Source organism: Perca flavescens, chromosome 15, assembly GCF_004354835.1.
Source record: "Perca flavescens isolate YP-PL-M2 chromosome 15, PFLA_1.0, whole genome shotgun sequence".
Classification (NCBI taxonomy): Eukaryota; Metazoa; Chordata; class Actinopteri; order Perciformes; family Percidae; genus Perca; species Perca flavescens.
In genome coordinates, this window is record NC_041345.1 from 13,036,080 (window position 1) to 13,062,167 (window position 26,088).

Below are 26,088 nucleotides of genomic sequence, written 5' to 3' on the forward strand. Positions count from 1 at the left end.
GTGATTGTTTGGCAATGGAGGCAGGTTTTTATTATGCAGTGGCAGGACCTGACTCTGTCTCATTATGAAGGGCAGGGGGGAAAGAAGGAGGGGAGGTAAGAGCAAGGGTGGGGAACTGGGAATAAGTTCCCCTTTGTGTACACACAAGGAGGTAAAAGGCAGACTGTATGTGGTGGCTAAGGGATCACTCGAGTGGCTCCACAGGTCCGGTCGCGTGGCCCTGAGGCTTTCCTTTGGTTAGCACGCTCAGCCCTCCCTGTTCACAGCTTCAGAAATGTGCCACACTGTATGGCCACCCATTGCTCAGCCTCTGCCTCTCATTGACACACATATAACTGCTATGGAGAGTAGATATACCAGCTATTGTTAAATAATAACAGTAATTATGAAAGTGGGCATGTTTACCTTATTTGCACATTTTACTTTTAATTTTACATTTCAAATTTGACACCTACAGTTACTGGGGTAAATCACATTGTGCATTACATGCACAATGCAGTAAGGTAAAATGTTTCTTTTATATGGATTTCTCTTCTGACATAAAAGTAATTGCTTGTTTTATTTGTGTTTGTATCTGTTTAGATCTAACAGCAACATATTCCAACGAGCCATGGTGGAACTCTGAGTCTGGCTGAGATGGAACATTGTTCAGCTCATGTGTAGAACATGCAATAAGGGATGACTGAAACATCTTTAGGAAAAAAAAAGCTATGAGGGACCTACTTCTGGCTATATAGAAGCAGCATGAGTGATCTTAAGATTTAGTTCATCATTCCTTTCTTTATGATGTCAAAGAACTTCACAGGAGACAAGATTTAGAAATGTCTTGCAGAGCATTTGTCAATCAGTGTTTTGCAGATACAAGGAAATTGTGCTTTACAACCTCAGCAGCTGAATATAATATGAGTTGGTAGTTAATCTGTTTCCTCACCCTGTTTTTCTCTCAATCCTACAACTGGAGAAACCCAATGTGCTGTAAGTGTTTTGACGGACTGTGTTTTACGTTCCCTTCTAACTGTCTCAGACATTCACCTCTTCCTATTCAGGAGGGCATGCATGGGCACATGTGGTCTAAATTATGATGTTATATGATGCAAAAACATGTGGCACAGAGAATCAATGAGGTATGAAGCTTTGCCATGTCTACTTTTGGATCCCATCATTCAATCCAGGAAACTGGGCAAAATGCAGCTTTTTTGTGTCCTTCTCAGCACAGAGCACTTCCTGTGTTTGACTGTAAATGCTTAATGAGTTGTTAGATGCATATAATAACTGCAACTTAAGATCAAGGATGACTGTTGTCCTTTAAAGAGGTTACATCAGTGTCTGGCAAACAGAGCCAGAGAACTTCCGCATTTGCGTTAATTGTGTGAGAACTTGAAGAGTACTTGACCTCATCATCTCAAAATGTCATGCAACAACTGGTCTTACCCCACAGCAGAGGTCTGAGGCAATGTGTGTGGCGATAACATGCCTCACCTTTGTCTATGAGCTTCAGTATATGACGCCCAGCATGATAGTGGTGCTCCATACAGACCTGCCACCCTCAGCCTGCCTTTCAGCACCTTCTGGCCCACAGAAGGGTCTCTTTGTTCAGCCTTGTGCTTGTGACGTTCACTCAAGACCATGCTTCCATTAGCAACAGCCTGCCAAATAACCAGGGATTGTGATGGAGCCTAATACCCACTGCATATGTAGTATTTACTTAAGGAGGAATAGAAAATTGTCCCTCCCATAGCGTCCAGACACAAGACTACTATTATAACTCTCCTTAGTCACAGTCGCTGGCTTATACCGGGCTGATTGACTGATTTCAAGGTTGCCCCCTTTACAGCAAAGTTGAGTACTTTTGAATTATCATCATCATCATCATCATCATCATCATCATCATCCTCACTGGGTTGATAATGGTTCCAATGTTAGATTTTAAACAAATAAATCCTTATTAAAAAAAATGTCATGTACCCAAAAGATTGAGATCAGAATGAATAATGTCCCACAGCTGACCAGCAGTAGCAGTTTGATTTAAAATCCATAGTCCAGAATTTTAGTTGAGCCAGCAGACTTTGCAATACACATTCAAGAATTTCTTATTTTATTGTAGCAACCCAAATGGTGTTTTATTGCACATGAAACACAATCCTATACAAACATGATGAAAAGTAAACTTAAATTTCCCAAAACTTAAGAAGTGACACCCTGGATTTGATTTTAGCTGCGGTATTTTTCCACGTGGCAGGCATGATATTCCATGACCATGTTCAAAAATAAAGTATGCCAGTCTTTCGCTTATTTTACTTGGATACGGTGACAGAGATTCTCTTATCACAGCTTTCCTTTTACTCACATTGTCCTGGTATAGAGTCCTACCGTATGTGAATTGAATCCAGGCTCTTAATTCAAACATGTCTTTGAGACAGACTCACCTGCTGAGCCAAGTCTACAAGTATATAGAAATAAAACAATATTCAAACATCTATTTTAAAATAAACATTTCAGCTTTGTCGACATTGCTGGCAAATGCTCTTCTACGCTGTCTCTATTTAAGGAAATCCAAAACATATGTCTCTTTACATTTTCATGGATTATAATGATAGCCATGCAACATCAAATCATCATGTCATAAGAGCTATGAACTCACTGGTTTCCAATTAGAATAAAAAAATAAATCTTTTTTTTTTTGACCCTATGCTTCTGCCCTCATGTGTGTAGGCTTTCAGCTATATGCTGCAGCAAGCTTAACACACTTCCAATAAAGGCTGAAGACAGCAGTTGACCTTTGAGGTTTTTATTGGAAAGAATTGTGAAAATAAAAATTAAAACCATACTGGACAAGCAAATTCAACGATAGTGATTACAAATCAGAAAAAGATTAGATACTATGAACAATAACTCAATTAATTAATAGAGTAACAGAGATTATCTCTCATCTCTTTACTCCATATTTTGTATTGATCAGTCTTGTATAAGGTACTTGAAAGTAATATTTGAGTCAAAGTACAAGTATCTTACCAGAAAATTACTCTGGTAGAAGTTAAAGTCACCTTTTAGAATATTACTTAAGTAAAAGTCTTAAAGAATCTGATATTTCCTGTACTTAAGTATTAAAAGTAATTTTCTGATATTAAATGTAAGTATTAGAAGTAAAAGTAAAAAAAAATCATTGTCCATGAACTTTATTGTGGCTTCCTTATAGTAAATATAATATTCAGGGTTTCCACCCCTTTTTAAACATTAATTCAAAGTCTGACATCAACAAAGAGGAAACCAAACTGAGGTAGAATCTTTCTCTCCAACATACGGAAACATTTCTTAGAAATACGGCCACAGGTGTGTAACGTTATCTTCACCAATCACCACCACCTCGTTCAACACTGTCATTGGGGTGGTCATCGTCTGTTAGGTTGGTTAGAGCCTGCAGCAGGTGTTTCCATTTCGCCATCCATTATTATGCCTTCTCCTCTTTGTTAGTTTTGGCATTACGACACCAACTGGAATGGATCGTGCATTAACTTGCAATCTAGGAGCAATGATTCGCCAAACTGCTTTTTTGCAGTCAAACTCATTTCTGATGTTATTTTGTAGTAACTAGTAACTAAGATGCTTAGGGGAAATGTAGTTGTTGTTTTTTTTGTTGTGATTTATTGTACACTGAGTATTGTATAGTATTGTAGAGTTAGAAGAAAGTAAGAAGAGCTTCCATTAGCTGATGACTCCTAGACTGGAGAAAGTGATAAAGAGGAAAACAGGGATCATTACTGTATAGATAGAATGACTCAGTGTGGCATCTTCTTCTCTGTCTCGATTTTGTTTTGTTTACCAAAGCCTGCTTTTTTTCTCCAATTTTAAGGTCTTTTTTGTTAGCGCAACCTACTTGACCATTGAATTTCTAGGGAAAACAAACAAGGTAAAAGAGCCTCATGGAGGTTATTCTTGATAGAAAAAAACCAGATTTTTGTGTATTTTTGTCCTATGGGAGATCTTGCCCATCTTTGGTTTTACTGGAACTTTTATCAGGTGTTTCGTTGTAAATGTTGACCTTCAAAGTCTGTTAGACTTTTAGACATACTCTTTCCTGTTCAGAAACGCAGTATAAATTTAGGCATAGTTCAGTGAAATGTAAATGGTGGTTAAACATAAACTGCCTTATTCATACCAAGGCAGGGCAGTCACCACAGAGAATAATTTGGTTCGTTTTTTAAGACCTTTCAAATAGTTAAAGAAAAGGAGTGTGTGTTTGTTTATTGGTGGTAACTGGCTTAGTAACCAACTGTCAGATGTTGAAATTAAGCCTTGTTTTACATGCTTTTTTAAAAGTCTGACCGCTTTGGTGAGTCCAACATACTTGGTTATAAATCTTGCAGGTACTGGAGAGAGATGCCATGCATGCATTAACTTTTCAGGCCCACCACACACCTTTCCACAGGCCTACACCAAAAAAACAAGGACTGTGGTCAGTTTTTCCAGTCCGGCCTAATTAAAGGGGAGGAATATGAAACATGTGTCCTGTGCTTACAAAGGGCTGTGGCAACCAAATGCATCAACAAGATCAACACTTATTTCAACAACCAACAGCCATGTCATTGTTTATAGAGAACCATATATTATAATGAAGAAAGGTAAGACTAGGAATACAAAATAGAAATTAAGGTGGTAAGGGACATACAATTGATGTTTTTTTTTTATTATTATGATGTATTATAAACACTGTTGATATTTTATTTCTAAAATATAGGTTACACTTTATGATTGATGTCAGTGTCATCACACCAGTCTAGTCTAGTTGTTGTAACACACCATTAAGCTCTTTCATTAGCAAACATTAAGAACATTACATTATGTTGAATTCATTCTGAATACAATCAAAAGCTCTAAAAAATAAATGAAATAAATCAAATACAATACTTTTTGGTAATTTTAAATAATCTTTCATGGGTGAGTTAAACTTGTTGTGTGCACATTTTAAACACTATATGAAATGATAATTTGTAAGCCATTTTCAAAAAGCATTCTGCATTTTTGTGGGTACACACAGTAATGTAATATAATTGTATTGCAGTCAAGAGATTCATTTCTGAAGCAACAGGGAATGCTGTATGTGGTGTCACTTGTGGCGTTTTTAGTGGTCGGCCTATGTGTGTATAATTTGACTATTTACACAATAATTGCTGCATGTGAATACCTTGGGTAAACTAGTCAAGACCTATCAAAAACAACCGGGTGGTCAAAGTAAATCCCTGCCTCTCCATGAAAAATTGGGAACAGAGGTGCTCAGTGAGAGTTTCAGTTCCATCTGCCAGTGAGCCCATCAGGACCTGGAAACCACACTGCTTTGCTCCTTCAAAAAGTCTGGAGGAATGAAGAGTGGGGTGGCTCCTGGGAGGTTGTGGCAGGTGCCCTCTCACCTCGGCTCATCCCAGCTTTGATAGCTGACTGAAAAATAAGCACACTTTGCCTCACTTTGAAATATAAGCGACTGAACAGCATTGTGAAAATGTGTGGCAAAATTGCAAGGATTAATTGTGAAGAGTTATCACTTTTATACAGGGTCAGAGCCATGAGAAAGACCAAAGCTATACTCGCTGACCCTAGTCACCCCATGTCTTGTAAATACAGGCTGCTGCCATCTGGCCGCAGGTATTGCCCAAATCTCAGTTCTCTTAAATTGCCTCTCCGGCTCCTCCACTTGCCTCCCTTCCTGGCGTCTTAGTCCGTCCCACCGAGGAAGCATGGGAGAGATGCAAGGAAATCATGGGAGGAGAGAAGAAACAAGCAAATGTGTTTTAAAGGGATGAGATGTCCTTTCCTCTGATGCGTCACATGAATTTGTCAGCTGCTGGCAACCACTTTCAGTTGCAGGGCTTCCAGTAAGGCTGCTCTTGTGTATCCTCGCCTATAGCTCCTCGGTGATCCCTTTTAGTCTTGCTCCTTGGTCCTCGGGGTAGAAATAAGGGCTTTCACGGAGGAGGGACAGAACAACTTCTCGTTCAGCCGAGGACCGAGGAGCTATCAAATAAGAGATATGAGATGCAGCAGTTGTACCGCAGTGTAAGACCAAGAGATTGAAGAGCTCATTTGTTCCTGTTACCATTGGTCTTATTAATACCTTGGAATATGGAATATGAATGTATGTTTTGTTGTGTATGAAGTGCTGGTTTTTATTTCCTGCTGGCTGTAGAAAGAATTGCCCTCATTTGGGTATAATAAAGTCTACTTGACACGACTTGACTGTGATACATTCCTGTAGCAAAGGCTCAGTGTAGAGTATAAATTCTAGAGCAATTAGGGCTTTAGAGAAATGTTATTGTTTTAGAAGAACAACTTGATATCATGTCAGGAGAATTGGAAGAGATTTTCTGTTTCCATAATTGAAATGACTTGGCACTGAATACTGATTATATGGAAACATGAATGCTCTTTTGAAGGCTTAGTCATATTGGGAGTGCCAGTTCCGTGTTTCCCCCTTGGAAAAAGGGTCGGATCATATTTGAGCCCTGCTGTGAAGTGAGCAGTATCCCATACTCATGATGAATGAGGCTCCTAGCAAGACGGTGGCAAGGAGGACAGCTCCAATGTTATCTCACAGCGCCTTGAAGCACTACACTTCTGAGGGCCCGCTCACCTGGGAGAGCCCAGCACATAAGGACCTTCATCAATCACAACTAGGCCCGTTTCCACATGCAGTAGCATGGACAGGCCTGACACAGCATTAAACAGAGAACTAGTCCCAAAATATAACTGGCAACCTCATGTTCAGAACAGGGTCGCCTGGTGGAAAAAAGTTTGGTAAGCAAGAAACAAAAAAAACATTGCGAAGGCGTTGTTGTTGTTTAATAATAAAGTTGCAAAAGCAAGGACTTTTGTTTGAACAATGAAGAACAGTTACTGTTAATGCTAAATAAACATTTCCTTGTTATAATATGGAGATTAATAGGAATCATTATTCAAACAAGACTTCTCATAATTCAAATTGGAGAAATGTGGATTTTATACAAGGCACACCTTTAAACCTTTACAAACGTACTTGTCTGTGCCATAATTAGTCTATGGGGACTCGCAATGCCTTTTCATAGAGTCATATTATCCCTGCCGTTGCCGGACGTTTTCAAAGCTCGAGCAATCAATGCAGAGTTAATGAACCCAGTCCTGGGGCTCCTGTAACCCACTGGAGGCACACGTTTAGAGGCCCCTATACCTGAGAGATCTATTTAAGGGTGAGATATTCCAAGCGGAAAAGCCTATTGGTAGCCAGGCCACAGTTTATAGGGGTCAGAACAATTGGGAGAAAAGCACACCCAATCTTTCAGGGGTCCACATGCGCAGTAACACTGTCAACACACAAGGGAGAGCAGGACCCCTGAGGGTCGGTCATGGGGCAGAGCCTATGCCAGAGCTTCTCACCTTCTCTCATAAATCCTTACAATCTGAACTCCCACTGAATGTTGTGGGAAGGTCAGGTGTTTGGTGCTCTCTCTGGAGAGGGCAGAGTTGTCCTGTGCACGCCTATTACCGCAGAAAGAACCTTCAAACTCTTGACCTCTTCAACTGCATGCTACTGGTTTCATTTGATACTTAAAGCAATGGAGATTACTACTGAATGGCAGTTTCACTAAATACACTCAAGTTGAATACATGACTGAACTACCAAATACAGTATGCACATGGAAGAAAAAATGCACTGATATTCATTTATTTTATTTTACCTTCATTTAAGGCAATTGAGAACCAATTCGTATTTACAATGACAACCAATGACGTTAAAAACTGACTGGCCAGCTATTGTTAAAGATATATATATATATTTTTTTTTTATGGTGTATGATTTATTTCAATTTGATTTAATTCAAAATGGATGTAATTTAACTTAATAATAAAACAATCTGGATTGCCCCAAAAAAACAATGCACTGCCTTTTCTAACACCTTAAATGCCCAAATGAGGCTTCCTGCACACTGTGGTACATAGTGGTACACTGTTATGTACTGTGAGCAAGGTGTGCTGTGGTATCTGGCCTCTGTTTTTTATAAGAGGTGGAGCGTGCCTGTCTGCTAGTCCGGCTCTGAGGCTGTGGAAGAATAGGAAGGTAAGCAGCTATTTGGCTTGGCCCAGATGGAATATGTGTAGTGCACTACAGCTGGCTGGATAGGTGGATGTGGGCACTGGAAGTTGGCATGGTGCATACATTATGACAAGCACACACGCACATGTCCACACACAGGCTACACCACACACAGACAGACAGACAGACAGACACACAGATACACAGACACACACACACACACACACACACACACACACACACACACACACACACACACACACACACACACACACACACACACACCCTCTGGTGGATCCATTCCCAGAATATTTTGGAACTAAACCAGCTGCATGTACTGTATAGAGTGTATGCAGGTTGGCCGTTTGGTTTGGCACTGCCAATAGACTGGAAACATGTCATGTGACTTCTGGAAAAAGTGGTTCCCACCAGCCTTATGTCTACATGCCAAACTGAGACATGGATGATAGAATGTGGCACAGTCTGCGCCTATTACAAGCTCCAAAACAAGGTAATTCAAGATACCTGCTGACAGTAAGTGGTAGGCCTATGCTAATTTATAATTCTAGCAAACAAGTTTGCCTGACTTATTGAAACTTTGTGTTACCTCTAGACAATAACTGTTCAATTATCATATTATATAAACTGTTAGGCCTGCAGCTTGCGTGAATTAAAAGTGGTTAGACTATGGAGAAACATGGTGCTAACAAGCCAACAGCACTTAGGTGACCCAGCAAGGTGGCAGTTCACCTGAGCTGATAAACAGGTCCACAGAAACACAAGTCTTTAGAGGGATTTAAAACAGCAGACTTGCAGGGGCCTACACTGACACTGACAGCTTTATAGAAGCATGACACTGGCAGGACTGAAGCAGTAAAAACACTAAGACAACATACACCTTAGGAAATAATGATTCCACCAGCAAGTATGGTAAGTTTGTTTGTGTGTGTGTGTGTGTGTGTGTGTGTGTGTGTGTGTGTGTGTGTGTGTGTATAGTGTATGCATAGTGTACTGTGTGAGAGACACAATTTGGCATATAAATACACACAAATCTCCATGTCCACATGCTTGTGTTCATGCAAATGTAAACCACTGGCGTGGAGAAAGCAACTCCTCTGTTCACGCAGGTTCAAGTGAGCAAATAATTATAGGAGGTGGCCTTCTCTGGAGTCTGTTTATAACTCTACTAGTGTAAGGCAGAGTGTCAGTCACAGAAAATGTCATGCTTGCTTCATAAATACAATGCCACCTTGCCTTTCTGAAGTGAGCTAAGAGCAGGGCAAACCTATAAGTGACTCCCATGCTTCTACAGAAGCACACACACCCACACAGAGAGCCAAAGCCGAACAAGACCAACTATCTACATCTAATCCAGTCACCACACACAAGAGGCATGTACACATGAAAATACAAACATTGTGGTAAAAAAAGGCTAATGTCAGAGTCACCGGCATATTTAGGCTGACACCTTCTCGGTGACACACTGCTGTTCGCAGGCCAGAGCTACAGTGTTAGCAAGCTACGGTACCACAGCCACAGTGGACAAAGACAGCCTTCATGTGGTGTTCACTCAGCCCTCGAGACTGCTTCTGGTTTTCTGTGTCTGGAAATGAGAATGTGAGGTGGCAATGAGACCACATCGACTCAAAATCAAGCACAGGAGTTATTTACACACTTGACATTTACTGAAGTCTTTCTTTCCCACTGCTTCTCCAGCATACATATACATTCCCTATCCTTTCAATTTGGGATGGGATAATTGCAAAGGAGGAAAGGTACAGTGTGATTTCTCCAACAAGCAAATACTGATTTCCCTCAGCGGGACATGGTTTCAGTTTTCACTAAATTCTATAATGACAAAGACAAGGCCATCACCAAGGTAACTCTCAATTTCACGGCATTTTCTGATACAGAAAACCTCTCTCCGTCTCGAACACCACTGAAGAGGAAATATTAGTTCCTTAATAAAATATAATTTTGCCTGGAGGCTGAGCCTGGAGGCCCTACAACAACAGATGTTGTCTTGTCATGTTAGCAATACGACGCATAAGGCCCGGGATCTATTTCATTCTGTTTTCATATGAGAGGATTTCTCCCTCTCTGTCCGCTGTTTCTCACTTCAGTTTGTCTTGAAAATGGAGCCGCATTCCACACACACTGTCACCTTAATTTGCCAGCCTGATTTGAGGCCTGTTCTTGAGATGACAATGTTAATTAAGGGTTAATTAAAGTTATGCAAACAAAAGCTCATATTCATATTTTCTCTGCAAAGTTAACCGTATTAAATCAGATGAAGGCAAGGGGTGGCCCCGTAGGCAGACAGGAGCTGTAAGCTGTACGTAATTAAATAACATGACACCTCTCGGCCTGCTAGCTCACTATAGGAAACCCTCCACAACATGAGACGCATTCCAACGCATGCGTTTGTGTGTCTTGGAGTCAGTCAGCCCTCATTGTTAAAGCGTGACCAGGCCACCATAGTAGGGGAGGAATAATACAAACGTCCAAACATATGACGTGACTGACAAGAGGGAATCTCCTGCACACAGTAATGAATGCATGGCTCATAGAGGGCAGAAATCTCTTCTTTTTTTATGGAATCTTTTTTAGTGTGGTGTGTTCTGTATTGGCATGGGTTGGCTTTTAACAATCCAAATGAATTTATAGTAAAGAAATATATATCACCTAATTTTCTGACTCTCAAGTATTGGTGGAAGTATGCAAGATTGCTGCAGCATCATCTATTTTGTTATTGGACTTGGCTGACAACAGAGAATCAATGCCTGCAACAGCTGTAATGCTGTCTTTTCATTTCTGAGACTGGGCACCTCAGAGTAAACACAACGTCTTGTATTGTTTCAAAGTGGGCAACGAGTCAACATTCAAACGCTAAAACCGAATCCAATAAAGTTTTGTTAATGTTCGTGAAGAAAGACCCAAAGGGCAGAGCTGTGGTCAAAAACAGATGAAGGCAAATGGTTTGAAGATGCTCTGTCAAAGTGTTTTTTAAGACACTTAGACGTTCAGAATTACATTGACTTGACCGTAGGGGCTGTGTTTTGTAGCTATTATTGCAGGTCTGTCTTTGAAGTGATTCCACAAGAGTAGTTTGAGACCCGTCAAAGCTCTTCCGCTTCTCTTTTCCATTTCCTTTGATGTAAGTCCAGCTGAGACATTTCTCTTTCTCTCTCCGGAAGTGATAGGGGCGGGGGGTGGAACCTGCTGGCCTGACTGCAGCAGAGACAGGCTCCTTGGTGTTGAAATGCTGTCTGAGCTAGTGCAGGGCTCAACTCTGGAAACACCAAGTGTACTAAATAAAGAGAAGTTGCAGGCCTCTGGCTGTCCACCCACGCACCTTGGTACAGGATGCACTAATGACAGGCATAGGAACAATTTAGTGTGATAGTCTATCAGTATAAACAGCTCCAGAGACCTGTTCAGATTGTTGCATCCATTCAATTTCAGTGAGGTCATATGTTATTTAAATGGACAAAGGTCACTGTCCAAAGTCACAACATGAATTTCAGAAGTACAGTACACTGTATATGCACTCTCTAGTGTACATTAGCATGATTATGCAGAGTGTTTATGTTTAAATCAAGTCTGTGGCTGACAGGTAAGGCCTGAATGAACACCGAATAACTGGACCTCTGTGCTGTCCATCGTCCTCAGTGTTTCATCAGGGCCAATACTGCACAGTTCCTGTTATGTTTAATTAGTACATGACTACAAAATCATAACATAAGCAGTGTCAGGTTCCTGCTGCCCAAAAAGCTCGTTTCTAAAACAAACCCTTGCTGGGAAAGTGAGGGTGGTAAATGTAACGGGTGTGATGATGGCGGTAAGTATGGTGGGCGGCATTTGGCCGTGGTGCAGCGCTGTGGGTTTGGAGGTCCCCTATGTTTATGCTTGTGTCAGACACTGTGTTGGCCCCCGGGCCAGGCCCCTGGAGGACCCGTCCTGGCTGCTGCTCTCGCTCCTGTCTGCTTGCCGTGACTGCTCGATAATAAATAAGCAGCTGTAGGCCTGGACCTGCACTCTGCATATTCTCACAAAACCTACTGTAAATGAGATGAGAAGCTGCCCCAGCCCTGGCACTTCACACACTTACAGCCTGCCACACTTACTGTGTTACACAACGCTGGATGAAGCCAGCATTAGCCTTGCTATATATGTGAATCATATACCAGACGTAGGGCTCTCTCCTCCAAATATTTGCATTTCAGTGTTCCCTGTCCACATATTTGTGTTTACAAATGTGAATAGTTGACAAGACAAATTTTAAATGATATCTGTTTTATGATTTCTGCCAGTCCTTACCATTAACTTGCTAACATGCAATAGAAAATAACTTATTACATCAATTTAGCATACAAATAGCAGAATTTTGAAACAAATGAAACATTTCTACAGAATAACACTGCTTACAATTTTCAATAAAACTCTAGATTCAAATGAGCTCGGATTGCAATTGTCTGGTGCTATTAAATGAATGGTGAAAGTTTCTAAAATAGTTTCTGGAAAGGTTCCTATGATTGAAAAGTGCCCTGAATAAAGCAAAATGTAGTCAGACGTGACACCTCTAACCAAGGAATAACAGGATGAGAAAATCCTGCCTTGTGGACCCATTTACACATCACTGCAGCATATATTGTGGTTTTCACACGTTCTTTAGAGATCATTAAGCTAGAAATGTCATTTGTCAAATAGCTTATTTTTGACACCATGGGTATACTTGCACAATCTTCAGATCCACACTCCTCTGGACCCTATCAGAGCAAGCTAGCTAGAGGGTACTTCCATGCTTCAGGGAAGTATCATAACTTTTACATCAGCAGAGGAGCCTCAGTCACGGCGCTGAGTCTGGCCTTTTTCTGACAGATATAAACACACAGATATAAGTTGGCTCCAGTAGTCAGGGGTTCATTTTGAGGGAAGGCCCACAGTTGGCTGAAACCACAAAGCGGTCATATAATGCACATAGAGCGTAAAAGCCGGTCAAATGGGCCCTGGAAGGCACCTTGGGTACGATTCCCTTTCAGCTGAAGCTTAGAAAACCATGGTAATCAGGTTGGCTGTGGGGCTATCCTGTACTTATAAGACGCCCTGATGACAGACCTTAAGTTTAGTACAGTCATACTCTTCAAACCTATGCAATCAACACTTTAACTATATTTCATAATGATTAATGTTGATGGTAATGTTGACATTAAGTTGCATGATCAAGTTAAAGATGATAAATAATTCCGTCCCTGTGTGAAGTGATGGCTGCTATGGCTGTGTCAATATCATTCTTTCAGCTCATCTCTTGACACAATAGCCCCATAATAAATTTGCACAAATATTTATACTGTAGGACAGAGGTAGAAATGGCTATTTATTTTGGCATTTTAAATGTTTTCATAGTAAATGACAACATAATGTCAATGTAAACACTAATTCTGACAATAAGGCTGCATCTTTGTGTGTCTGCAAAACTGACCTGACAGGGCAGACATACTATCATGCCAGATGTATTGCAGTTAGCCCACGCAGCCTCCGCTGGGGCTCAGGGGAGAGGCCAGACATGGCTGTGTGATGGCCAGAAGGAAGAAGCTTGTGAGGCTCTAAAGCCCATCTTCTTTCCATCAAAATATTTCTCGTTAGCATTAAAGGAGAGCTAAATTGTGGTGTAATTTGATAAAAAAAAATACGTACATCCTCTATACCAGCTGATATCTGTCAGAATAGTTGGTTGGCTTCCCAAGTAAATTTTATGTAATCGCAAAACTTGTTCTTAGTGACCTTTGCCACTTCGGTTTATGTAGAAAACCACTTATCCTGCATTAATCCTTTGTGAATCCAATTTCTCCCTCCAATTAAACTCAGAATGTGGATGTTGTAACACAACATCTGGTGCTTAATCAGCTGGGAGAAATGTGTTTTTTTTCCTGCATATGTGTGTGTGTGTGTGTGTGTGTGTGTGTGTGTGTGTGTGTGTGTGTGTGTGTGTGTGTGTGTGTGTGTGTGTGTGTGTGTGTGTGTGTGTGTGTGTGTGTGTTCATATGCTTGCAGCCTGTAAGTATTTACATGTGTACACTGGAGGAAGCAGGGCCTCCAGGAATTTGATACACCATCCCACTCAGGAAGAGAGCCCAAGTCACACACTAGATAACACTTCGGTAGAGTCGGGCACTGGATGTTTGGTTAAAGCCACATGCATAATGCATGCCCTCTCACTGTAAAAGTACACACGTGTCAAAAGGCTCCCATCATCATCACTCCACTCGATCCGCTTCCATGGTACAGGGGTCCCTCAAGGAGACCCTGGCTCAATATTGCAGGGGAAATCAGTCATGACACTAATGAGGCCCAAGAAAAATGCTGTGAGATCAAGTCAAATTCCTCTTTTTCATAATATTCTAGGGGGAGGTTATTTCGGACAGATTTCATTTGTCAAACAATCTATTCAAGTCATTTTCAGAGAATGTGTTGTACTCGAAACATACAGTATTGTCAAGATAACACACGTGTGCCATATCTTCTCTATTGCATGCTGTGCTGTCTCATAAGGCCCAATGAGAGAGATCTTGCTACTCTATCTTACCTTCCATCTGGCTTCATCCTCCTTTCCAACTGCTCAGTTCCTCCTGGGGTCATTCTATTCTTATAAATTATCTGCTTGTGTCTCAACTTGTTTTAGTAAACACAATCTTCTTTGCATCAACTCGCCCTCACGCGATTTTATCTGCATGGTGTCTTTTGATGCACAAAAGTTGTCATTGCTCTTCCTTCATGTAGGTTCCAATGTGAATCCAGTAAAGAATTGTGGTCGGAAACGCCTCGCCAGCAGGCCGTTGCCTTTGACCTGCAAATAGCAGGAAGAGGAGGAAAAAGCAGAGGTTTGACCCTCAGGGACCATTCCCAGACAGGGAATCTAGAGCGCTGAAGGAACATGTGTGGTTTTGATATCCGCTGTGCTGCTGAACAGGAAACAGAGGTGAATGGCATGGGGAATAATCTTTTGATCATCTGGGATATTAAGCCCGAAAGAGCTCCACCTGTACACTATCGAAAATCTTTACACAACAGTATTACAACGTGTGAAAAAAGAACATTTAAAATGCTAAAGTGACTATGTTTTTTGCTACAGAAAACTTCAATGTAGAGCTACAACAACCCTAACCTGTAACTTTGCCACTGTGGCATCTGTGTGACACTTCACCAACATAATAAAACCACAAAAAAAGAGGACAAAGGGATTATGGACATTTACAATATAAATAACATGTAATTGAGTTTGCCCAATAGACTTATGCTACTGCAAAAAAAGCCAAATCAGGTTTGTATAAGTATGAAAAAATGATGGACGAGATGCAAATCCTTTGAATATTCAGATTTTTATATGCTAGCTGTGAAGCCATGTCTTGGTGTGAGGTTGCATCTATTTTAGTTGCAGGCGGGAAGGCTCGGGGGCTGCAGCAGACAGTGTGGCGCTGCAAGTCCCAAGCAATGTTAGCCTGGCTGTGCTGCTTGAGGGGTTTTACACCTGAATGTGAGAGGGCCCGGGGACGTCAGAACCTTGTGAGCCAGAAGACCCCCTACAACGCCTGTCCCAGCTTCAACTGTCTGCCTGTAGAACGCCTGTCAAAACAAGGAGTTCTTTTGGTGAAGGGGCTTTAAGTGAGCCGTGGCTCTGACAGTGATAAATGGCCTTGTCCATCGAATATGAATTTGCGCCCACAAAAATTACAAACCAAGATAACTTTATTTGTACGACAGAGCTGGCGATAAAATTCAAATTCAGCACCTGATGAATTGGCACATAAATGATCCATAAAAAAATAAATAAAAAGAACATCTCCTGGTGATGCTGTGGGGAATGAAACAGCAACAGTGTGGTTTTCTGGTATATAATAGCCTGTTTGCTTTCAGTTGCTTCAAGAGTGATTAGCCTTCTCTAACAAAAGCGTACCTGTCACTCGCAACAGAATCATGCTACAGTCAAGTAACACGATCTGCTGAGCCTATGGGCTGTGAACAGCAGCTTTATTGATTTTTTGGAGGTGGTATATATTGTCACATTCAGAGCAGCACATTGTATCTGTTTTTAAAGAGTCCAGCCATGTGCGCTAAAGTAAACAAATTGAGTGAGAGGGGTATGGTAGGGTTTGCAGGGGGTGGGGTCGTGTTGTTGTAGGTTGTGACACATGCAGATCTTGTCAGGATCAGGAGGAGCATGTTGGGTTGATGACAAGGCAGAGGTGGTAAGGAGAACCTGATCTCTTTCCTTAGGGAGGACCAGTGTACTGTGGCTTCCTGTTTAGGGGGACAAAGCCACGGTGTACCTAAAGACGCTGTATCACCTCTACCATCCCACGTCAAGCCACATCACCTCCCACTCTACCCCATCCATCCCCACCTAAAACGCACGCTTTGATTTCCAGCCAAAGCAAACAGTTAACTGCTGGCAGCTACAGTCTCTGTTCCCATGGCGACAGCGCACAAGGGCACAGCGTTGGCCTTGATGATTTGGATCTGCAGGGACGGACAAAGAGGCCAATTCAGAGCCAGTCAAGAGATTTGGATGCTGGCAGAGCTTTCTGCTGGACACTGGGCCTGAATACACAAGAAAAAAAATCAGCAGCGTGCAAGACTTATCGCATCCAATCAACCAAGTGATATTAACACATCCTGTCACTTGGAGGAGACTTGCTGAACAAAGAGGGCGCTTGTCAGGGTTGGATGGGACCAGTAATAGGGGTGTAATGGGGAAGGATACAACTTTAGCAAGTGTAATTAACTCTGTGTACTGTTGAGAGAGTCATGCTGTGTCTGGTCTAAAAATACAGTGGGGCTGTCATAGTAAAGAGCGTGAGGAGCAATCTATCTTTAGGTTTAATTTATAGAGATCTGTGTGACAAAATTATCTGAAAGGACCACTTACTAGCTTTTTTGAAGAGTGCAACCACATCTCAAGGTGAGCTCCCATTTTAACTACAAATATCCATCACATGTTACAAACCAATCTGACCTACAGGATTATCTGTATTGATGGACATCAATCTAAAATTATTGAATGATTTGGGCATGTTGAAGCATCGACAGGGTGAATGGATAAATTCACAAGACATAAATGTGCACATCAGATTTTCATTAAGGGCTTATTTTCTTTCTTTAAGTTAATACAGGATTTGAGAAGAAATATAAGATTACAGATTTGGACAGTTGCATTATTATAATTCACAACTTGTCATTGAGTTTAGTATCAGACTGTTACTTGCATGAAGGTGCTTTTGACATTACTATAAATATAATAGTAATGTCGGAAATAAAATAATATTTTCTTGATCTTATCTGATATCAGGATCAAAACACAAGGAGAATGGGTGAAAAGCTTCTTTTACAATTAAGCACAACTCAAAGCACTTTCTATTGACGCCAGTGGGAAAAGGGCTGAGATATGTGATCTGTAACTCAGACAATTTGTGCCAAATACAACCTGAATAAATCAAAGCCATATTTCAGTATTGCCTCACTAGGATGTAAATCTGGGGCTCAGAAAGGCTCTGTGGCCTCGCCCTGGGACTGGAGGTTGTGTGTTATTGTTGATTAAAATGGATTATGAGTGAGATTACAGTCTGTCTCCTCCCAAAATCCGCTCTAAACTAGCCCAGCGCCAGCAGTCCAGGTCACTGAAGAGAAATAGCCTCAGTGAGAGAGGCTCTTTCAAACTAGCAGTCTGTCTGAGTGTGGTTTCAGTGACACAGTGGCTTTTTCTTTTTTATTTGACCACAGAGAGGGAGAGGGGTTGATTGAGAGAGGAGGTGAGAGAATGAAAAGAAAAAGAAAGAGTGAAAGAGGGGGTGGGTGTGTGCAAGACAGAAATGTAGAGTGATATATGACAGACAGACAGAGGGAGCGACAGTTATCAACATGTGAATGTGAAGTCTTTTGAGTGACCAGCACTGTCTGCTGGTGAGCAGCCAGTTTGTGGACTGCGGCTGCGGTGACTAGTCCTCGCAGACCTGGACTTTTTTTTTTCACATCCCTGCTCAAACACAAGTTCATGCGTAGCCAAAACAGCTGTGACACTGATGGAGGAACTCCATCAGAACAAACTAGTGTAAAAGCTCCATGATATTTATTCATGAATGAATGCTATATATATAACAATATTAAGAGTCTACAGCCATGCTAGCGGTGTGAGGTTGTACTGTACATAGGCACAGCGGTGCTTTGAGTTAAATGCTAACATCAGCATGCTAACAGGCTCACAGTGACAATGCTAACAAGAACGGAAATGCTTGTTTAGCGGGCTTGTTTTGTTTACCATATTGGTTTAGTGTGTTAGCATGCTAACATTTGCTAATCTGCACTAAACACACAGTAGGCCTACAGCTGAGGCTGACGGGAATTGCATTAGCTTTGGTATTTGGTAGGTATTTGGTCACAAACCTATTACAATTCACCCTGAGGGGGCAAAAAAGTATTCAAGGCTGCACACTCCGGTTTGACTACTTCTAATGGATAAATGTGAAAGAGTAGAGATGTTTCTGTATGCACTTTTGTTATTGTTTGCAATGTCTGCTTATATGCTGAACTGCATATACCAACCTGCCAACCTGCCTGCGTGGACCGTCATCATTCTGTGATCACGAAATATGCTTCCCATTGAAATACATAGCTTTAAAATTCGTAATCGCCACACAAAAAAACGACATTTACGTGTCCTGTCCACGACTTAATAGATTCAATAACGTCACCATATCACAAACTGCCATGAGACCGGGCTGTGATATACTGCTCTGCCATTTGCGTTTCCGCTGTGATGATAAACTCACAAGTGCTGCTAATGCTGCTAATGGGTATCGTAGCTTCCCGGCACCAGCAAGTTTGAAGAAGGAAACATGGAGTACTCACACGTATTCCAAATCCAAATTTCAGGAACAGGAGTCTTCTTCGCCCCAAAAGAAAAAGGATATTGAAAAGAGCAAGAGACCGGCTTTTTGAAGCGTGAAGGCTACCATAGCTGTAATACGTACTTTGAACTGTGTGGTGCAGAGAGTTGATTGATATGATCTCAATGCTAGATGGGAGAAATTCCCACACATTGGACCTGTAAAGAATGTGCTGTTAGGTGTTACAGTTTACAGTAATATAACTGTTTAAAGAAACCATAATAACCTGTAGCAATCACACATCATATCCCTTTGTATAGGTTTGAAATGGATTCTGCATAGTAAATGCTATTTATCACAGTGTATAGCCCTAAAATCACACTTTGTCAATGTGGTTTTTTCAGAACTTTGCTTTTTGAGTCTTCTTGACTCTTGTATGTGTTAGTATAGGTAGTGCCATAAGATTTTGGGTCTAATTAAGATAACAGGCACAAGGTCATAAAAAAGACACTCACGGCAATTGACTTGATTACCCCTGTTTTAGCTAGAAAAATCTTAAGGGATGACTGAAGTGTGTGTAACAACCAGAGTGGTTTTGTTGTCATAAGGCAGTATTTATTTCTGTTGTTAATTGGGGAAAATGATTCCCATCTGTTAAAAGGTTATTGTTGTCCCCGTTATAAAAGGTTTCAGCAGAACAGTTGATTAATTGAGCATGTCTTCAGTGCTGCACTTGAGCTGGAGCTGACCAACCAATTATCATAATCCAGGGCTGTTTATTTTTTCTCCGCTGCCAGTCATGACGCGTCGGCTAAGCCGGTGGTTTTATACTACGAGTCCTGGTGACAGGAGATGCTCAGTAGCCAGTGAGACGGAGGGAGGAGGCAGGACAAGGTCTGTTCAGTCTGTCAGTCATCTAAAATGCTGTATTGACTGAAAGTTGATCTGTCTAGGTTGGCTGAGCAAGCTGTACACTACTGACACAGTGATGAAGAAAACACAAGAAGACACATTCAGATCACATTAGTTCTGAGCTAATTTGCTGTATCAGCTATGATTTGTGTTTCTTGTTAGCTCATTTTGTGAGAGGACTTCTCTAGTGGTACTGCAGAGTATTAACAAGTAATACTTTCACTTTCTGCTATAGTGTTCTCTCTTCACTCTCTTTTAGAACAAAAACTGGCAGTTATAACTGGCTGAATTGCTGATGCATTCATTTTATGCACTCAATAGAGAGGAAAAGTAGAGCTGCGTACCGTTAGCTCTTGAAAACCTTGGAAATGTTCAATCGGCTAAAATAGCAACATCTAATACTTTTATTGGCCAAAAAGCAAAAAGTCAGGTTTCAACGAGGCTCTTTATTTTATGCCATTTTGTAAGCCACTATGTTTAGACAACACATTTGCTGTCTCCCGTTCCAACCAAGTGAGCTTAGTCACATTTGGTGACTGGACATTACTGCGGCATGTCAACAAACGTCTACTGCATTAATCAAACTTTGCCACAATTGTTTTGTTTTTCAACAAAATAAAGTATTAACTGTATGTCATCTATTTTACATTTTGGCAAGAGAGAGTAGCCTAAATGTCAGAGTTAATAAGAGGTTATCGAGAAGGAAAAAGTAATTAAACTCCCTCCCCTCAGAATGAGTCCTTTTACAGTACATGCTTGCGGATATTTCTCCCTTTTCCTCTGTCTAGACACGCAGGGCAGGACTGCAGCTTACATACTGGACAAAAGAGCCATACAGGTCTCTAGAGAACTGTGAAGACCAATCCAACATGTTAGACTTCTCTGACCTGGGTTATATATGTGAAAGAAACCACAATGTTTACTACTAGCTAGTTCGTTTTGGGTTACAGAATGGTTAAAAGGGCATTAACTACATTTTTGTAAAGGGGTAACTGCAACAGAAGCCACAGAAATGACTGACTTCAAAACTGCTACAATAAGCAATGGTGGAACTCCATCGGCCCAAAATTGACGTGGTAGTCTGGTAATTTCGGGCTACTGTGCAGGTAGCCAACATGAGTTTAACAGTGGCCAGTAAGGAAATTAAATTTCCTTTCCCACTCTACATGTTTGATAATGGCCTCTTCCAGAAACCTGCTCTCTCCTGACCTTTGCTTCCACCTGTTATAGTCATGGTCTGCCTCATGTCACTCACCTCATAACATTGACAACACCACTACACCGGCGTTAATTGCTACATTCACTACTCAGTGTCCCGGCTAATAATCCTGGAGGGCTGGCAACACGCGTGCCCTTACATTAAACCAGTGGCACAACTAGTATCTCTTTGTTGAAGTTAACGACAGCAGATGTGACCACTTTCCCAGCATAGTTACACCTACTTGCTATTGAAAAAAAAAACATTTCCAGGTTAGCTCAACAGAATCAGTTACTAACGCTTGTAAAGTTTTTCACAATACACAATATATTGTTTGTTTCCTTTGGCTTGGTAACAACTTGGTGGGAAATTTGAGCTATTACTTGTGAATGTAACCATTGTGCCAATATCAGCAAGGCCTGTAAAGTTCCTACATTTTACTTATGGAAAAATATATCACACTAAGTAGGAAATACTGAAATGGTCAGCCTATTTATACAAAAAAAAAAAAAAAATCATGTAATTACAAAACTTAAAAGTATCACTTTGAAGCTAATTGTCACAGCAACTACATAAAAAAAAAAAATATGGAAAAATGTAGTCTGAAAGGTTGGCCTGTTGTGTAAATCGAAGGTTCAGTCATCCATGGAGGAGGCATGAGACTGTGACCCCTCATATTCTCCTATAAAAGAAGAATGTACGCTGCTGAAAGCATCATTAATAGTCAAATCACACAGAGACTCTAAACATCAGTGGCCTGCAAGGTATCCCATGAGAATCCACACAGCAAAGATTTAAAAAAAAATGTATTGAGTGCACGTTAAAGTCAAACATTTGATGTATTTTTTTATATATTCAAATCCCTCAAAAACCTTGTAGTTTTTCTAGGAAATTATGTTTTGAATCGCTGTATTTAGCATATCAGCAATGTGGTTTTACAGTATATGATAAACATATGCACGTTAAGAGATATAATGTTACAAGTTAAAATATCTGTTAAAGTGCCACTTTCACCAGCTCATATAATTCTTATAACCTCTCTGCCAAGAGACTCTATTTTTCTTATCATGTACAGTATCAGACTGTGAAAGTGGAGCAATAACATCCTTGAGTGTGCCTTGCCGAGGCAGCAGCAGCCGTTTGTGGAGGGAATTAAAGTGAAATATATCTCTCTGCCTGGCTCTTGCACTTCACACACCCATAAAGCACTTCTCTGTGATTGTCATCTTTACAGCCTACACATCGTTTAAGGAGATTTTTCATGTGGCTGAATAAATCAACGTTTAAATATTTGAGATCTGCCTAGCAACAACAATCAAATACAGAAGGCAATGCTGGCAATAAAAGAATGAGGCTTGGTGTGGTTTTAACAAACAGCAATCCACATTATGCCAGAACTTCAGTTTACAGTTTAATGTGTATTTATTGGGCACGAAATGCAACTGAACAACTGCACTGTTATCCTGAATTAGTTGACTTTACTAGAAACCCGTTGTCTTAAACCGTCTAAGTTTTGACACTTAAGGTGAAACTTAACAGGTCAAGTTGATGCAGTAGACAAATCAAGTTTGCATTAGTAAACATACATTATTTTAATCTGGAGTCATGTTGTCTAAAATAAGCATGTTAAGTTAAACATGCAAAGAAACATAACAAAACATTAGGCTACTTATCAATACTTAAGAAATAATACATTGATATAAATATTGTTTGTTTTCTTTATAACAGTATGACTTTAAGAATAATGTGTTTAATACATTTGTTCCAACAAAACAGAAAGGAAAACAATACCCATATGCCATTGTAATTTTCCAACGTACTGTACTGCAAAGAGAGTTTCACTCAAGAAACAGAGCTACTAGTTTCCAATTTATGTATATGCCGCTGAACACTGCCACTGCCCAAATCCGATCAGTCCCCACCCGGATCTCGGTCATGATGCAACAATAAATGTAGATAAACATGAACACTAAATCAACCATACAAAACTAAAACCCAGATGACATAAATGCACACCCAAAACATTAACAGAACATTGTTAAAACACTTCAACTAGGACAGAAACGTTTTCCCATGAGCCTTTGCATCGCTTCAGCACAGAACAGTTCAAACAATCCCACCCCTCCTATAAAGAAACTTAACATCCTTAGTTATCTCAGCTTAAAAAGATCTGTGCACTGCATTCTTAAGATGATTATTTCAAACAACTAATGTGATTTAGTAATGAATACTGTATGTTGTTTTTAACAAAACATGAAAGAATAATTAGTGACCACTAAAAAGTTCAATTACAACTAATTTGGGGTTTACAGTGTGTATATAAACCAGCCAGGGCTGAAACGGTTTTATCATCAGCTTCTGAAAGCATTACATAACAATTAGTAAAGTTTTAAAAGTAAGAAGTCTTAGTGTTTGTGTGTGAAGCTCAGGTTGGTCAGGACTAGCATGCGCTCACACTGAAAGGACCTTTTCATCCATGACAGAATGAATCAGATGCATAATTTTCAGAAAGCTGCTGACAGAAAATCAGTTAGGAAAATATTTGGACATTCATACGCTCCCCCAAACACATCACATGTTAAAAATACAGAAGGTCCTGCACATGCGTGCGAGATGTAGGAGCCGGGGGCCTGGCCACCCGCTGGTCTCACTCCATCCGCCCCACACGCTCTGTAAATATCCCATCATCCCCAGGTGGTGGAGACACTCGTCAAGGCCAGGAAACTGCCCGCACAGACACATGCCTTACACTGCTACCCCATCTCCCCCTCCACCTCCCCTCCCACAAGCAATACTTTAGATCCCATCCTCAGTCATCAGACACCTAAGTTGGACATAGGAGGAAATTCCTGATATATTTCAACCTTACATATTTAAAAAAAGTGGCAATTGTGACTCTGTGGGTCATGCTGACATTGCACAACTCTTATCTTTGAGTTTGACTGAAAGTAAAAACAGAAAGTGACCCCTGGAAATAGCCATGTTGTCTAACTTCAAATTGGGTTGCATCATGTGCGCTTCATATGTTCTATAATCTGCGTTATCATTTTAGTAAAAGTTTCAAAGAAATGCCTTTTAAGAGACATAATGTATTGCACATTTGAAACACACTGCTGCCATGCAAAGAAAACAAGATCATGAGTTCACAATTTCTGCAAGTGGTTCAAGTCTTAAGTGGTTAATTTCCTGGCAGATAAAGTAAATGAATGTAAAACAAAGTAACTCTAACCCTCAATTTTACCGATCCCTAATAATAATTACTATTAGCTCAACCATTACCACAAAGACAACATGTATAATGTACCAAAAAAAACAATGATTTATGAAGCTGCATAGACATTTTGAAAATCTATCACATCGGGGAGCCCTGGTAGCTCACCTGATAGAGCTTGAGCCCCATGTACCAAGGCTCAGGCCTTACCACAGCGGCCCGGGGTTTGATTCCGACCTGCGGCCCTTTGCTGCATGTCTTACCCCTCTCTCCCCCCCTTTCCTGTCTACAGTTGTCCTGTCAAATCAATGCCTAACAAATAATCTGAAAAAAGAAAGAAAATCTATCACATCATAGAAGGTATTTAATTCAGAAACATGAAATTTAAAGTTAACATTACAGTACATTGAAAATATACCATTTAATCTGGAATGTTATCAAGATATTTTATACCGGATTTCTTACAAAGTGTGCAAAGTATTTGAATCTTGAACAGGAACTGTCGAATTAGTTCCAGCTATAAACAAATTGCATAAAGAAAAGCATACAGATACAGCTAATGCATTGGAGAATTGTACCAAATATTGTAATTTTAATTTAAAAATCTCGAAGATTAAAAATGGCATATTTGTATTTTAAATTACTTTTCTGTTTTATATGTGCTGCTGACAGGGATACAATAAAAAAGATTGAAGTCTGAGATAAAAACATTTGCACATTTAGAGGAAAAGTCTGTTTTTTACTGATGCAGTGGGACTGCATATAGTAAGGCTGCCATGGCCCATAAATGTAAATCAGCACAGCTTTTCTGAGAGAGAATTAATATGGTCTGGTTACAGCAGAGCCCTCTGAGGATTAGCCTTACTCTAGAAGCATCTTTCAAGATGATGCAACAGGTCAGTAGTCAGACACTGTTCTGGGGATCTTAGCTCAGCTAAGATAAAGGCCTGGTGTGAATTGAAAGAAATCTGGTTTCAAATCAGTTCAAGTGGATATTTTCTGCTGTTTGATACTGATTGTAAAGAGCTTTTAAATTGCTTTCTTACAGAAGCTCATTGGTTCTAAGCCGTCATAAGAGACACCCCTAAAGCAATGCATCACAGTCATTTTAACGCTTAGAAGACTCTGAGGGAAAAAAAACTGTTCACAGTGGACCTGGGACTGAATGAAATGAACCAGAAACCCACACAGCAGCTACAATAGTACACTATGTGTATGTGTGCAGTACTGTATATGTTTGTGGATTTGTGTGTTTGTGTTGTGCATGTACATGTGTGGGCCCTTGTCCGCTTCATGCAATCTATAAAATAAAAGAGCAGAAAACAATAGATGTAATATGTTTGCATATGTTGAGATAATTCCATAGTGAATATAAAGGTCTAATGGCCTGAGTTGAAATCACTGAAGTATTTGGAATCTGATAGTTACAGTTAGTAACACAGTTGCTGGCAAGGTTTGAACTCTTGAGTTACAGAAAACAATGTTTAAAACACACAACTCTGAATCTTTAACCACTGTAACCTTGTGCAAATGGACTGCAAACATGCAAGATATACATCACAGAGGTACTGAACAAATTCTCTGATCTGTGGATGAAATGGCCAGTTCAGCTATTAACAAAACAGGCAACATTTATGTGCTATTAGGACCATTTATTTTCAAAGAGATGGAAACAACAAGCTGATTAGTTTGACATTACACCACCCTCATTTCAATCTACAGTGTAGAGCCTGTTTGTGTGTTAGGCCAAACTTAGAGGAAAATATTCTTGTTTTAGATTGGATAATAACATTGCAAATCTGATAAATTCAATCTCACTCATAGCCTA